The 15,670-nt window shown below is 36.0% G+C and overlaps 1 pseudogene; it reads left to right on the forward strand.

Moving 5' to 3' along the window:
• The first annotated feature begins 5,023 nt into the window (after positions 1-5,023).
• On the forward strand, positions 5,024-8,182 carry LOC143592915 (uncharacterized; annotated as a pseudogene).
• Positions 8,183-15,670: the final 7,488 nt, after the last annotated feature.

A 15,670-nucleotide genomic window follows, 5' to 3' on the forward strand; every position in this document is an offset into this window, starting at 1 on the left:
ACACATATGTATAATTTTATATAATATTTAGTTACGTAATATACACATACGTACAGTATCATTTATCTTAAATTATACATATGTGTACAAAAAAAACATGTAAATGTACATATATGTATATATTATACATATGTGTATATAATTTAGCTAAACCAAGTTTTATTTATTATGAAACCGGGATGATAAAATAAGAATTTTAGTTTTTTTAGTTTTTTGATTTTTTTGTTATTTTTATTTAATGATTTTTTTTTATTTTTGGGTTTTTTGTGGTCCAAAATGGTTCTCATAGTTCTCAATTTCAAAAAGGTTCTCTCATGATCCTAATCATATATATATATATATATATATATATATATATATATATATAGAAAATGGTTCAAATAAGAATAAGGAGTTTCCTAGGAATGGTAAGAACTAATCAATTTTTGACATTTGGCATTACAAATGATGATGAAAGAATAATTCTAGGAAACTATGTCGGTTATAATGATTAAAGAGTAATTCTAGGAAACTATGTCGATTATTGGTGATTTTAAATCTCAACCATTGATTAACATGATCCAATGGCTATGATTTATTCTTAGTCTTCCTAGGAAACTATCTCTTTTTATTTTAACCTACCCCTATATATATATATATTATGAAAGCATGGCAATTGAAAATTCAATATAAGTCATTATAAAAATCATAGTAAATAATACTTTATAAACTTATCATGAAAAATAGTAAACGAGTTCTTATAATTCTCACCATACAATGGTTCAAAGACCAATCTTTTCGTAATCTATTACCATAAGCAAAGGCAGTAATCTTTTCTTACCGTTCTTTTAACATGGTAATTATATCATTAAACTTCATAATAATCGAGTTTACCATAACAACGAAGCATTTTATCTTTTAAACAAATCGTATTGTTACGAGCAAAAAATACAACAAATGTATGACTATCAAAATTGATAACTCGAAACACACCATACACAAAATATTCTCACTTTTAACCCAACGCGATTGGAAGTGGGGGCGTCACCCCGATAGATCTACCAATATTACTATGCCCTTATTTATCTCGGTTAACAGTTATTTAACCAATTGTTGACTCATCCCACTTTTTACACGGTTTGTAAAATAAAATGCTTTTTAAAAACTTCAATAAAACCGATAAAAGAATATGTTTTCCCCCAAAACACAAACTTTCCATTTAAAAAACGAGTGGTTTTTAGAGAAACTCACATTTGGTAGGTACAACGTCAGATATATCCAAACACTCCATGCCCTATTATTATAGTACACGTGTTTAATAATATATGTATTTTAAGTTGTTTGCTCAACTTAGAATATTTCTCATAAATGTTTTAGTTTTCCTTTAACGCTTACTTTATTTTTTTATTAGTTCAAGTTCGAACGATCCGTTGGTAACTTTTAGTGTGTATAAGTCCAAGTTATGTTTTCACACAAGCACGCAAGACCCTAACTTATATATGCTTATCTTAATTAGCAACTAGAAAATATACATGTATACAAGTAAACACCAAATATTAACAAATATCATAATTTACATTACTCTAGCAAACCATTATATTCTTTAATAATATATATAAATTTTTACAATAATGTTTTAGTTGCTGGAGTATTATAAAATTATAAGTTTTATTCTTATTATGATTATGGTGTCATTTTGTTGGTTTTGGTCGGTTTTGCCGGTTTCACGTTTTAACGGCGAACCGGTTATCTTTTCGTGAAAACTTAGAGTTTTAAATTATTAAAAACACTTTTTATGTGATTTTGATCAAGTTCAATTAGATTTTCAATAAATATGACACGTTTTTTATTTTTGGCTCCGTTTTCTTAAAAACGTCAATTTTAACGTTTTCGTGTCGGTTTCGCGACACGAACCATGTAGGGTCAAGCTTTCCTATCTTTGACCTTTTCTTCTACTTTAACTTACGTTAAATATAATAATTTTATGACTTTAGGAGATATTTTAAAACAGTTCCAAAAAAACTCATGTCGGTTCACGTTAAAAGTCAAACTTTTCGACCGTTAATGCTACTGACAAACTACTTAAGTCATAATATCTATACAAAATCATTTTATACAGAAAAAACACACATAATAACATGTAATTCACCATCACATTCATGTTTGATCATATAGCACCAAATATGCACACTAAACCAATTTTCAACTAAACATGCCAATATTTGGTGCATGTTTGATCATCACATTCATGTTTCGACCTTAACTACAAGTTTCTAACAACACATGAGCATATTAATTCTATAATGCCAATATGGTGTTTATACATCAAACTTTCCATATCATAACAACTTATAACATGGTGATTAGGGGGTAATCATTGTGGGGTTTTATTGTTAGATTGAGATTGGATGAGAAGAGGGGTGAGGGGGTGAGGTGGTGGGGCGATGTGGCCGGTCCAAGGTGGAAGGGTGGAAAGGGTTGGGTTGGTAAGTAGGTGTTTAAGCAATAATCTAAAGTCTCTGTTTTAACGTCTAACGAATTTTAGCTAATCAAACGAATCCCGTTTCTAATAATTTTTGTCAGGTTTGATCCGATATTGAATCTCAGATAATACAAGCCTAAGAAACTAATATTTGGAAATAGTTGATTTCGGGCTCATACAGTATCTTACACTGGCTTTTGTTCGCTTATTTTCTAAATTTCGTGATTCGAATCTTCTAAAAATAACTTTATATATTGTTACAAATATTTTCATAAAAATTTTATTTTTTCTAGTTGTTCCTGACACATTTGGACTTCTATTAGTTTTTAATTTGTCGCCAACGGTCATTTCGTGTGATGTTCGCTACGTGACCAAATTTAAACTTTTTCGAACATTTAGTAATATATTTCTCATAACTTTGCAAATTTGGACTTTAAACAAAGATACTTTTATTTATATAATTATTTTATTACGTAATCATAGTTACATTAGTTGCTAATTTTTGCGATTGTCACACAGTGTGCTGCCTAACACATATACTTATTCGGTGTTGGTTATGGCGTTGGCGGGGTCCGTAGATGAGAAGTTGGTGGGGGAGGGGGGGGGAGGGAAGAGGTGTTTTGTGGAGATGATGGGGAGGAATATTAGGCCGAATGTGGGGACGTGTCTGGCAATTTTTAAGGAGCTTGTGACGGGTGGGAAGGAGGATGAAAGGAGAGAGCTGGTGGTGAAGATGAAAGAGCTGGGATTTGATCCGGATAAAGAGGGGTTTAGAGAGGCATTGAAGAGTAAAAGAGGTCAAGGTTTTCGCTCGGTTATGAGTATTGTGTTTGAGGATTGTATCTAAGAAACCTGTATTTGTTGGAATGATTGTTAGTTGAGTTTATTTTAGCCTTAATTTTGTGTTACTATGATCTTGGTGTATAGATTTGTTAGCGTGATCTTGAAAATTCTAGTTTTGTTTCATTACGTCATATTTTATGTTATCCGTATACTGATTTATATGAAAAGAAAAGCTTTTTTTGGAGTTGGGGTGTTGGCGAGCAGCCTCTCTATGTTGTAGGATACATGAAAAGTTTGCTCTCATCATAATCTTCAAAGACTCTACCAATAGCTTGTTTGTATTGTCGGTTAGTCTTGTGTTTTACAGTCAAACCTTTTGTTCATGAATTAGCAAAGATTATTTGCTTGCGAGTAGTTTTGGGGTGTAAGTTGGTTTAATACATATTCTGGTCATGCGATTGGCTCGATAAAGTGTTAAAAGTTGCACAAGCTGATCTGGTACAGGAAAGCGTGAATATTCGAATTTAAAAAAAAAACAAACAAACTAGTAGAATAATAGTCTTAAATTTATGAAAAAGTAAGATTTTTTAATTATATATGACATGATAATTTGTTTTAAAAGCCTCAAAATTTACACAAAATGTATTTCGTAAATGTCTTCGGGAAGATCAAAAGCAGCACCTTGAAGCAACTAGAGCTGGTGTAACCTGTTGATCAGTTAGCGGTTGTGCAGATGGAATTCAGAAAGGGTTGCAAATAATACTTGCAATTACTTCATCACTTGTTCTGCTAAAGAATTCAACACATGTTCTACACCTGGTAATTAAATTTGGATTCTAAATTTTCTCAAAATAGCCTTTCTTTAGTTCTTGCGCGTCCGGTCTGCCGGTCTTCCAGAATGATGCACAGATGGTTTCAGGATGCATTTTTTACAGGTGACCAAAATTGGTATCCTTTTCAAGGAAATACGATCCATTGTCAAAATTTCTGTTGGAGTTAATTACGGTTTTAGTCCATATGATTTGGTGAAAATCTTGGTACTTGCCAATAAACTTTTGTTTTTTTTACCTTCACAATTTTAGTACCTGTGGCTTTTATATTTTTGTCATTAAGTTCTTGAGTTGTTTTATTTTTAATGACGCATGACATACTTTTGTTAATTATATAAAATTTGTTTTTATTACTTTCTTAAATATGGCTCAACCCCAATAAAATTTCGCTCCACCCAAGAAAACATTTTGTGGGTACGGAACTGTATATGTGAGCGATGGGGTCATTTGCGACAACGGTGGGTTCGTCCGGGTCCGGCATGTCACGTTTGGAGGATTAAAACTAGTGAACAGTAAGGATGACTAGTGCAAGTATTTAAAATTTGAAATTAAACCTGTAACATGAGTAAACTATAAGGCCCATGCGTGCAATAAAGTCTAAAATTAGATTTGAGGCCTTATATGTATCCAAAAAAACAAAGATAGACGTTGACATTGTTGGCCATTTGAAGATTGATCATTGATCGTGGATACACCGGACGCCATCATCAATATCCAATCTTCCCATCATCCGAATTGCTTTACAAACGTCGTCCCCAATCCCCCATTTAACCGGAAAAAAAAAGGTAATAACTAATGCATGTAACATTGCTTTCCGTTTTCATGTTTTTTGATACCATTCTGTTTTAGTTTTCATTACGGGGTTTTGTACGAATCTCATTCCTAATACAAAACTGATTTGGTTCTGTTTTAGGGGAGAAAAGGGGTTGATTTCCGGTAGCCGAGCAAAATGGGGCCAATATATTACATATTAATTGCATTGCCGTGCACAGTTGGGGCAATTGTTTTGGCGCTTCGTCACATTTATCGCCATCTTTTGAATTACACGGAACCTACGTACCAACGATTCATTGTCCGAATAATATTTATGGTTCCGGTGAGTCTTGTAATCCTTTAAAGTCACAACAAATATGACCCATTGTTCTTTTTTACATTTGTTGATGCAGGTTTTTAACATGATGTAATCAAAATCAAAATTATAATTTATAAACAGTGCAACATCTTATTATTGTGCTTTGTTAAAAAGTCATGAATCATATCGACAGTTTTGCACGCACACCAAGTCTTATTTGTTCTTCTTGACAGGTCTATGCGTTGACATCTTTCTTGTCACTTGTATTCAACGAGGCCTCAATCTATTTTAATTCCATTCGAGAAATGTGAGTATACAATACTTTAGTTGTTACATTTAGTCATAATATATTGAACTTGTTTGAGCATAATTGACATCTATGAGATCAACTATATACACACACCCACACATATGGTGGCGGGTTCATGTTAGAGCCACTAAACATTTAGAAATAAATCCCTTTAGAGCATGGGACGGTTTTGGGCTCCGAAGCAAAAACCGAAATCTTATTTTTTTGAGTTTTTAAAACCTGTAAAGGTTATTTAGGTTTAAATTCAGTTTTTACATTTGGGCTTGAAATTTTTTCAGATATGAAGCTTGGGTAATATACAAATTTCTATCACTCTGTCTGGAATGGGTGGGCGGGCCCGGTGCTGTGGTTTTAAGTCTCACCGGACGCGTTTTAAAGCCAAACTGGTGTTTGATGACATGCTGCTTCCCTCCAATTCCACTAGACGGGTCAGTGAGTTCGGTTCTTGTTCTGAGCCAGTCTCATTATTTATTATATTTTTATTTAATATGATTATGCAGGCGTTTTATACGGAGATGTAAGCAAGGTTGTTGCAGTTTGTGATTCTTAAACCTATCTTGGTGGCAGTTACATTAATTTTTTATGCTAGGGGGAAATACCAAGATGGAAACTTCAGTGCAAAAGAGTCGTATCTGTATATCACGATTATGTACACGATTTCATACTCTACGGCATTGCATGCATTGGCCGTGTTTTATGTAGCGTGTAGGGATTTGCTACAACCGTTTAATCCCGTTCCAAAATTCATCATCATCAAAAGTGTTGTGTTTTTGACGTATTGGCAGGTAACTAGCTTTTGTTTTATTTATTATTTTGGTTGACCGTGAAAATACCTCTCTAACCAGTGGGACCTGGGCCTGTAAACGGAACATGTTTGTGTGTGTTCGTTTAAATTAATCAAATAAATGAGCAGCACGAACAATTCAATGGACCAGGCTTTCTTGTTAGTGTTCGTTTAGAGATGTACGTGTTTGTGTTCGCTTGTGTTCATTCGTTAGTGATATAAGTTATTGGTTTACGAACATAAACGAATTTAAATGAACGAACGTTCATGAACATAAACGAACGAACATAAATATTTAAATGAATGAATGTAAACAAACTTTCACAAACATAAATGAACGAACGAGACGTGTTTTTGTTCGCCCGTTTAACTTATGAACTACAAATTTTTTCTTGTTCATTCCTTAATTATTTAAATAAACAAACATAATTGAACATTCACGTACATAAATGAACATTCACGAGCATAAGTAAACGAAGTTTAACTAAATAAACTAAAATTGTGTTCGTTTATCAAATAAACGAATTTTCACGAACAAGACATGTGTTCATGTTTGTTCGTTTAACTAAACATACTATAAAATAATTTATAAAATGATTGTTAGGGTTGACAATTTTTTAGTCTTTTAAAATGATTGTTCGCTATTTTCTAGGGTGTTTTGGTTTTCCTTGCTGCAAAATCTGGATATATAGAAAACACAGAGGAAGCTGCTGAATTTCAAAACTTTATAATTTGTTTTGAGATGCTTGTTGCAGCCTTGGGCCATCTATATGCTTTTCCATATCAAGAATACGCGGGTGTCAACATTGGTGCGTCTTGTGGATTTGGAGCCAGTCTTGCGCATGCTTTGATGTTGAACGACTTCTATGACGACACTGTTCACCAGGTCTGTTACGCATTTTATTAATTTTGAATATTACACGTGGCAAATTCGACCCATTTTGTCACTTGTAATTTTGATTTTGTAGGTACGGTGTAAATGAGCTGAGCTAAACTCTAGTTGTAAACCATGAGCTCTGTTTGTGCTTGGTTTTTCAGGCTCAATCGATGGCTCATTTATTATTTATTAACTTATTTATAATTAATTTTTGTGTTTAACTTATAGTTTTCATATATAACATAATATATATAATGGGTTCGAATGTATTTAGAATTCCAAAAAATTTAAGAATTTCAAGAACTCATAACAATCAATCATTTTATCTATTTATTGATTTTATATATTTAATATTATTTGAGGTTAGTTTTGTCATTTATTACATTTAATTTTGTGATTAAATTTATGTAGTATCCAACACACGTATACATAATAATGAAATTACATATAATAAATGGCAAAACTACCCTCAGTAATATTTAATATTATAAAAATAAATAAAATGATAAGTTGCTAAAAACTCTGAAATTGTTTGGAAGTTCTGAAATGATCCAGATCTACATATTTTTAAGTTATTTTTGTTGTAGTTCTGTATATAATAGTTATTGTGTACATACATATTTAAAATATTAAATAAATAATATATAAAAACTAAAAACTCTTTTAGGCTCTCAATCTTGATAAATGAAGCTCGGGCTCATTTAAGCTCGGCTTGATTTGAGCTTTAGCGAGCCGATCTTGAGCAGACTCATTTACACCCCTAGTTTATGATAACAATCATCATTTTTGTTGCAGTTTGCTCCGGCTTACCATGATTACGTACTTTACAACCATAGTAACGACACAGGTGATGATAGTGCACGAAAGTACAGGACAAAAACCTTTGTCCCAACTGGTTCTGAGATGGAAAACGTTAGAATAAACAAACAAGCTAAAGATGGCCATTCACCCACAATTCGGAGCCCCAAAGGATCGACAAACTCAGGTTCTATGCGAGATGACCTCACACTCATTGACATGGACATAAAAGTGCCTTCTGCTCCTAAAGATAGTCGGAAGAAGTGATTAAGATTATGATCCTATGGTCATTAGTTTCCACGTGTCAAGCTGCCATTGGGCTATGTCTGTTATCATGTAATCTACTAGTTTTGTCAGTTCATGCTACTAGGAGTTGTACAAGTAGTGAATAGTGCTTGTGTGGATGTTTACGTGGTGCTGTACATGCAAAGTTGTTTGTATTGTATAAGCTTGGATTTTTTTATAGTCAACACGTGTAACTTTTAACCACCTGATACCAGAATGATACTTGGGAGTGAAATCCATGTACGTCAGTGATCTGTGATCAAAGTATTTTAAAATCATTTATGTTGTAATTTTGAAACGTAGATACAATCACAAACCTGTACAATGTGTCGGGATCTTTTTTTTAATCATAAATCATCTGTTTGATTTCTCCATTAGGTTGCTACAACAAAATAAACATTAAAAAAAAATTTAAAACTACGAAAACAAAATAAATTTAAAATAAAATACAGCAGGACGTGGCTACATGTTTCATGGGTTAGATTATGGTGGCTCTTCGGCTTTGGGTGCAGGTAAATATGTGACTTAGTTAATTGACTTAATAAACTAAATATGATGTATATCATTAACAAATTCATTTAACCAAACAACCGAAGTACCAGCAAGAAGCTGGAATAAAGTTATAACAGTAACAACAAACACCGCCCCCACCCCAATACACACTTTAACACCATGAAGGTTAAAACCCTTCCAATCCTCTCGGGACATAAATGTGAGGTTTTCTCTATTTTGTACCCAAAGTAAACTCATCATCTTGATTTCCTCCACTAAGCTTGCCCCTCCTGGATTATTACGTCATCATGGACCACCTCATGATTTCCTTCATTTGTGTACCTCAAGAAGGTCATGAACTCGAAAGGCGTATATCTCAGGGACCCGACACCAATGGGAGATGCATGCCATGCCACTTGGCTAAGACCACACGATATGAAGATATGTTCCACTGATTCATTTCGATCTCCACAGAGTGCACAAGTGATATTTTGGGACGCTAACGCAACCCGTGTCGGTAGTCGATCTATTTCCGCTCTCCAAGATTATTCGGAAATTTATATGAAAAAAACCTTTAAAAATTCTCAACGAAACTAATAAACCTCAAGGAAAGAAAAGGAAGATGAAAAAAAAACCGAAAATCAGAATAGGAAAATAATGTATATTACATAAAATAAATAAAATTATCATTGTGCAAAAGTAAGAAGACCATATACGGCTTTTTCATATAGTAAGAAATTGTATTTTACAAATCTGAACGGTATAAATTATATTTTACATATAGTTGGTCGGAACTTCCTTCACTTGGTTTTAGAATTAACGACCAGTGTCTATCTTGTTCAATCAATTTCGTTTACGTTTGTTACGGTACCAGAACTTAAATAGTCGGTGTTTGGTCAGATTCTGTTACGTTTGTTAGCATTCTGTCAGTTTTTGTTACGTTCGTTACGATATCAAAACTAAAAAAAGAGAATTTTTTTTATGGATTAATACGGTACCGACACTTGGACCAATCGAGGCTCAGCCCCACTGAAGAGCCTACATAAGATATGGGCTAATAAAATAACCCAAATAAGAAGAGAATGAGGGGTCCAAGGGGAAAGCCCACAAAGCCCAATATAGATGGAGTAAAATAGAGAATGAATCAGTGTGAGGTCACATTATAGCTATGAAGGAGGGAACTGTTGCCCAACGAACATTATCTCCTGGGCTTAACAAAGGATACACCAAATATATGAGGAAAAGGAGGGTTCAACGGGAAAGACAAGGAACCGGGGGAAAATAGCTCTCCCTCGGATTTTGATATTATACTCTATGTAATCTATATCTGTTGGGTCCGTATCAGTTGGTTTGTACTTAGTTTTTGTTTGGTTTTGTGTGTGGTTCATGCTTATATGTAAACCGAGATCATCTTGTGATCCCGGTGGGCTTTTGGGCTTGTAATGGGCTAGGTTGTAGTTCCCCTATATATAGATATGTTGTGTATAGGGTTTGGATGGCCGTTCACTTTGTTTGTTGAACGTGGGTTTTTGTTTAACAAATGCTTTAGCATTAGACGTTAATATACGTATGTTTTGAAGCATCCTTGGTGTTATTTATGTGTTCTAGTTGTTTGTCTTGAATCATCTCGTGTTATATTCCACAATAACATCGAGATCGTTTATATCATATTGAAAGATCCGTCACAAGGACTTACAATATCCCTTTCTCTTCTATAAGAGAGAAGGATCAACACTTGTAAAACATTCATATTCATAATAATATTCATACATTCACTCACAATTTGATCAATCATCCTCCAAGTAGTTAATAACTCAAGAAATCATTAGGGTTCCAACACTGGCGCCATCCGTGGGACTTACTTGATTGAAAGTTTCACCAATACCTTGAAAGAATGGATGATCATAGCATGAAGGAGACGCCACTGCCGTTTTCTTCTGGCTCGGGTGAAGATGACTCAATAACTAAACACACAAAAGCATATGCCGTCCATGTTTCTCCGGACGATCAAAGAAACGAAGGTCCGGTGTTGATCGAAGATGAAACGGAAAAAGATAAGTCAAAGAAGAACGACAGAGATGTCCAAGATGGCGTGGAGGAACGATGGAAGTTGACCCCGGAGTTTGTCCAGGGTTGCCTTAAAGCATGCTTAGAAGAATAAGAAAAGAAAGATAAGCTGATGGCAGTCAAAACACGACTTTCTTTTGAAACCCCAGATCAAGCCAAAGAAAGTAGACCTGAAGACGCACCAGGTAAAGAATCGAATTTACTACTCGAATCGTTGGCCACCTTCTTATCTACGGCTAAGGGCAAAGAAAAAGTTAGCGCAAGTATTCTAGATACACCGTACCACCCGTCAGAAACTTCCGAAGTCCCCAAGTTCACCAAACGTATTGCCGAGGTGCCACTGCCTCCCAAGCTTCGATATCCAACTACCGTTGAAAAATACAACTGAACTCAAGACCCTTAAGACCATTTACATGCTTTTCGGGGAGCGGTGCTGGTTAGTGGATGGACCATGCCCGTTTGGTGTCTCATGTTCCCGCAGACCTTGACGTGAGGCGCTCGAGTCTGGTTTGACAATTTAGAATCCATAAGTCTCAACAGCTATGAAGAGCGTTTAGAAAAGTTTATACAGAATTTCAGCCAGCAACGTAAGGCCATGAAAAACCCCAACGAGATCTTACACATCCGATGGCGGGACGAAGAAAAGGTGGAGCAGTTCATGGACCGTTACGTAATGGAAATCATGGACATCAAAGGAGTACCAGAAGTTATGAAGATAAGTGGGTTCATAAATGGGGTGCGATTTTCCCAAGTCACTGAAAAGCTGGGGGAAGATTTTCCTGCCATATTTGATCAGGTCATGGACAGATTGAGAGCGTTTGTCAGAGGAAAAGACACAGGGTCTAAGATGAGGGAATGGGAGAGTAAGAAAATAGTTCCTCGACAGGGAAATGGAGTTAAGAATATTGGAGGATCCATGTTGGGTAAGGGAAAAACTCTGTTTGAGAAGGGACGCTTCGTACCCTATCGCCACCCATCACACATTTCATCTTACTCAATGGCTCCCAATATTCCCACCCAGGTTACCTCTGGGTCCACAGCCTGAAGAGATATGCTATAGGCCCCCATACAGCGAGAGACCACCCATCGGAGTCAGAGATGTGCTGGTTGCAACTACCAGGCCATCCAGTCCTTTCAAACAGGGCTACAAAGCCAATCCCCAGGGGTACTGCAACTACCACAAGAGCTTCGGACATACTATTGAAAACTGTGTCCAGTTGAAGAAGTTATGAGAAGTCGTTTTAAAGTATGGCCAATTGCCCTTTCCCTCCAATGTGCCAGGCTTTAGGATCAAAGACGAAGATGAAGATAAGCACTATGTTGACATGATATGGAGAAGGGAAAGCGAATATGAAGACCACAAAAGATTGGTAAAATGGGGAGAACATCTCAAAGCCTCATAAGTCAACAATGGATGAAGGTACCCATTTCATTCCCTGGTCTGGATGACGAGGATGCCCGAGAAATGCCTTTAAATATCTCGACCAATGTAGCTGGACATCGCATCGCTTGGGTCCATGTCGATGGAGGAAGCGGTGTGGAAGTGACATATGAGCATTGTTTCGCCCGACTTCAAAAGGAAATGGTAGAGCCACTCGGCTCTCTTAACCTCCTACTGACCCTCAAGGATGGAGACCGGATTGGAACGGTTCATCTGCGATTCTCCGTGGTAAGGCCCCCGTCAAATACAACATCATCCTGGGGAGACCTCAGATGAAAGCTCTCAGAGCCATAGCATCCACGGTCCACGGCTACCTCCGATTCCCCACACCAAAGGGAGTGGCTATCATTCGATCCCCGACTGAAATCATAGCCGGAGTGGAGGCCATGGGAAAATCAGAGAGAAATCAAAAGAATGTTGAAGAGTAGACTCTCAACGGATATTATCCAAAGTAGAAAATAAAAATTGGGTAATAGTTAGGTGACAAGGTGACGTGAGGTCAAAGACTCACTCAAAAATAAACCAAATACGACTAATTAGATAACAATAAGTGGGTATCGAACATAGGGAGTTTGTGGAAATGTGTTACTAAGTAGCTTTGCAATTTATCAATATTAAACTAAATGCAGAAAATAAATTCAAAGTTTTGGTTGATTGGTTTAAACAAAAAGATCTAAAAACAAATAACGGGGTTTAACTGATTCAATAAAAATAATGCTCTCTCCCGATTTTAGGTTTTCAAGGTGATAATATTAACTTTTACTTTTACTTTTGGGATTAATTACATAGACATAGTTCGTGAGTATATGTTTGATTGTGATAATACAAGGTTGTCACCCGATGATCAGTTTAATTTATAGCCAACCCTAATTCCCTTCCAATAAATCTCGATTGCCTGTGGCACCAAGAACAGATATTCAAGAACACGAATTACACTATACTAACAATTAATAATCAAACTCACAATCACCATAGCAATATAATCATAAGATCAAACTACTATCCCACAAATAACATAAATAATTAACAAACATTCAATGGAAAACCTTACAATTCCGGAGAGAACACAAAGGAAATTAGCCACACATAATTTGGTTCACCATTCCTTCAATTAAAGTACGCATATAAATCAAAATCGAGTCTCGAATGATTACCACAATCAAAATAATGTTATTGAACCCAAAAATCGCCTCTAGGTCGCTCTTGGATCAAAAGTCGTGATAAGATGCCCAAAAGCCGTCTCACTAACGAGTTTAAAAGGCTGTTACACTTTTCAGCGTCAGGCCCATCGTAAGCTACGGTGGACAACGTAGCTTATGGTGGATTATAGAAACCTACGATAGCTTCTTTATGCCTTACGGTTACCATTTTCTTCAGGCGTAAGCCACGATAGAGCTCTTATTAAGTCTCTTGTTTTCTTCATAACTTTCTCGTTTCAACTTCGTTTTCTTCACCGTTTTCGCCCACGTTCTCGTAATTTCAACCTCTTTCTCCTCCTACCTGAAATTATACAAGTAACCATAGTCAAATAATTCCATGAAATAAACATGTTATATGTATTATTATTACCAGTCTTATAAAAAGTGGTAATAATAAAAAGTGGAGATGAAGAGAGAACACTGATGGATATAAGGGAGACCTTTCAAACCTTGAGAGGGCAAACATGAAGCTTAACCCGGGGAAGTGCTTCTTCGGGGTCGAAGAGGGAAAGTTTTTGTGGGTGCTAATCACCAAGGAGGGAATTAGAGCCACTCCTGAAAAGGTGGAAGCATTGCTACACATGCAACCCCCCGCAAAATCTAAAGGAGGTCTAGAGCTGGAACAGAAGGTTAGTGGCTTTAATTCGGTTCCTTTCCAAGATAGCTGACCGAACTCTCCCTTTCATGGCTATGTTGAGAAGGAGTATGAAAAAGAATAAGTTTTGCTGGGACCCGGGAAGCAGACAAGGCTTTCAGGGACCTAAAATCACATTTGGGAAACCTCCCTACAAGTGTATCCCCTTTTCCGGGGGAAATCCTCGTTTTGTACCTCTCCCATACCGACTGAACCATCAGTTCGGTCCCCATGATGGAAAAGGGGAGGAGCCTAAGTTCCCATATATATCGGTCCCGTATATATCGCTCAATCACTCACAATACCACTATCATAACCCACACGGTTAAGTGTTGACAAGAGGGTTAACGACTTTCTATTTAGGGTAAGAATAATAATGTATTAATGGCGGAAACACTAACACATTAAACGTTGCTTAATAGACACAAAGGTAACAAAAACAAATTGTAACTCAAAGGATTTCATTTTATAGGCCTGACCTGACAGCTGTCATTCCTTCTAGAAACCCTAATCAATGATACATAATCATAAAACATATTACAAAAATATTCTAAGTGTAAAACAGGTCTTCGGGTAAGCTATGCAGCTTTTGTCTTCTTCGAGCAGACCTGGTAACCATAAACTATGCTGGGAAATAGTTCTCCGAGCAGACTTTACTTAGAATATTTTCCTAAGAAAACATTCACCTAGCAGACTTCAATCCTCTTGACCATAGCAAACTTTACTCGATATGATCATACGAGCAAACTTGTTCTTCGAAAATCCATTCAACCCTCTGTTAACTTTAACTTACTGAACAAACCAAAGTGCTACTGGTAACACTGTAGCTTGTGCTGGTAGCACTGTAGCTTGTTCTGAGTTGAACCTTGCTAGAATAAGTCCGTAATATATATATATCTTTATCAACTTTCTTCAAGCTTGCTGAGACCACTTTTTATTAAATAAACCTTTCTAGATCTTCCAAATTACTTGGTTTCTTTAGCTTGGTTTAGCTAAGGGCTTGCTAGGAAACAAACCATGCTTGAGTTGAAGAACAACCTTGCTAGACAAAGTGAACCTTGCTCGGATTAACACTTTTGAGGAATTGTAGAAGATAACCTTACCCGGAAGGCAAAATACATTGTTAGGATAAGTAGAATCTTGCTGGGAGGCCTAAGTGTGCTCGGTATCCATACTTAGCCATTTTAAGAGAGTGTTGAGAAGATTCCAATCTCTCATATGTCTTTTCTTGTCAAATCTTCGACCCAACAATCTCCCCTAGATTGGAACACCTCAGCTGTACCAAAACACCTCTGTGGTTACATACACTTAGCCAAAATACACATCAAATATCAAAATGAAAGTTACATATCATAATGAAAATATTAAGAGTTGAAAATTCTGTCCCATGGACATGACAAAGTAAACCTAAGCTAGAAAAATAGTCTTATCTTCTTGTCTTCTTGCCAACTTCACACTTGCGACTCTTTCCTTGAATAAGAATAAGTCCTGTTGATGAGGAGGATTGAGAGGCAGGGTCCACCTCATTATATCTCCCAAGTCATCATCATGCAGGAATGCCAAATCTTCATCTTTTTTAATGATTCCCACGGCAAGTACATCAGAGTTTATGAGAATGTAGGATCCATCTTGGTCTT

Source organism: Bidens hawaiensis, unplaced genomic scaffold (genome assembly GCF_021521415.1).
Source record: "Bidens hawaiensis isolate Kalapana, Puna unplaced genomic scaffold, B.hawaiensis_p1.1 tig00041392_1, whole genome shotgun sequence".
Classification (NCBI taxonomy): Eukaryota; Viridiplantae; Streptophyta; class Magnoliopsida; order Asterales; family Asteraceae; genus Bidens; species Bidens hawaiensis.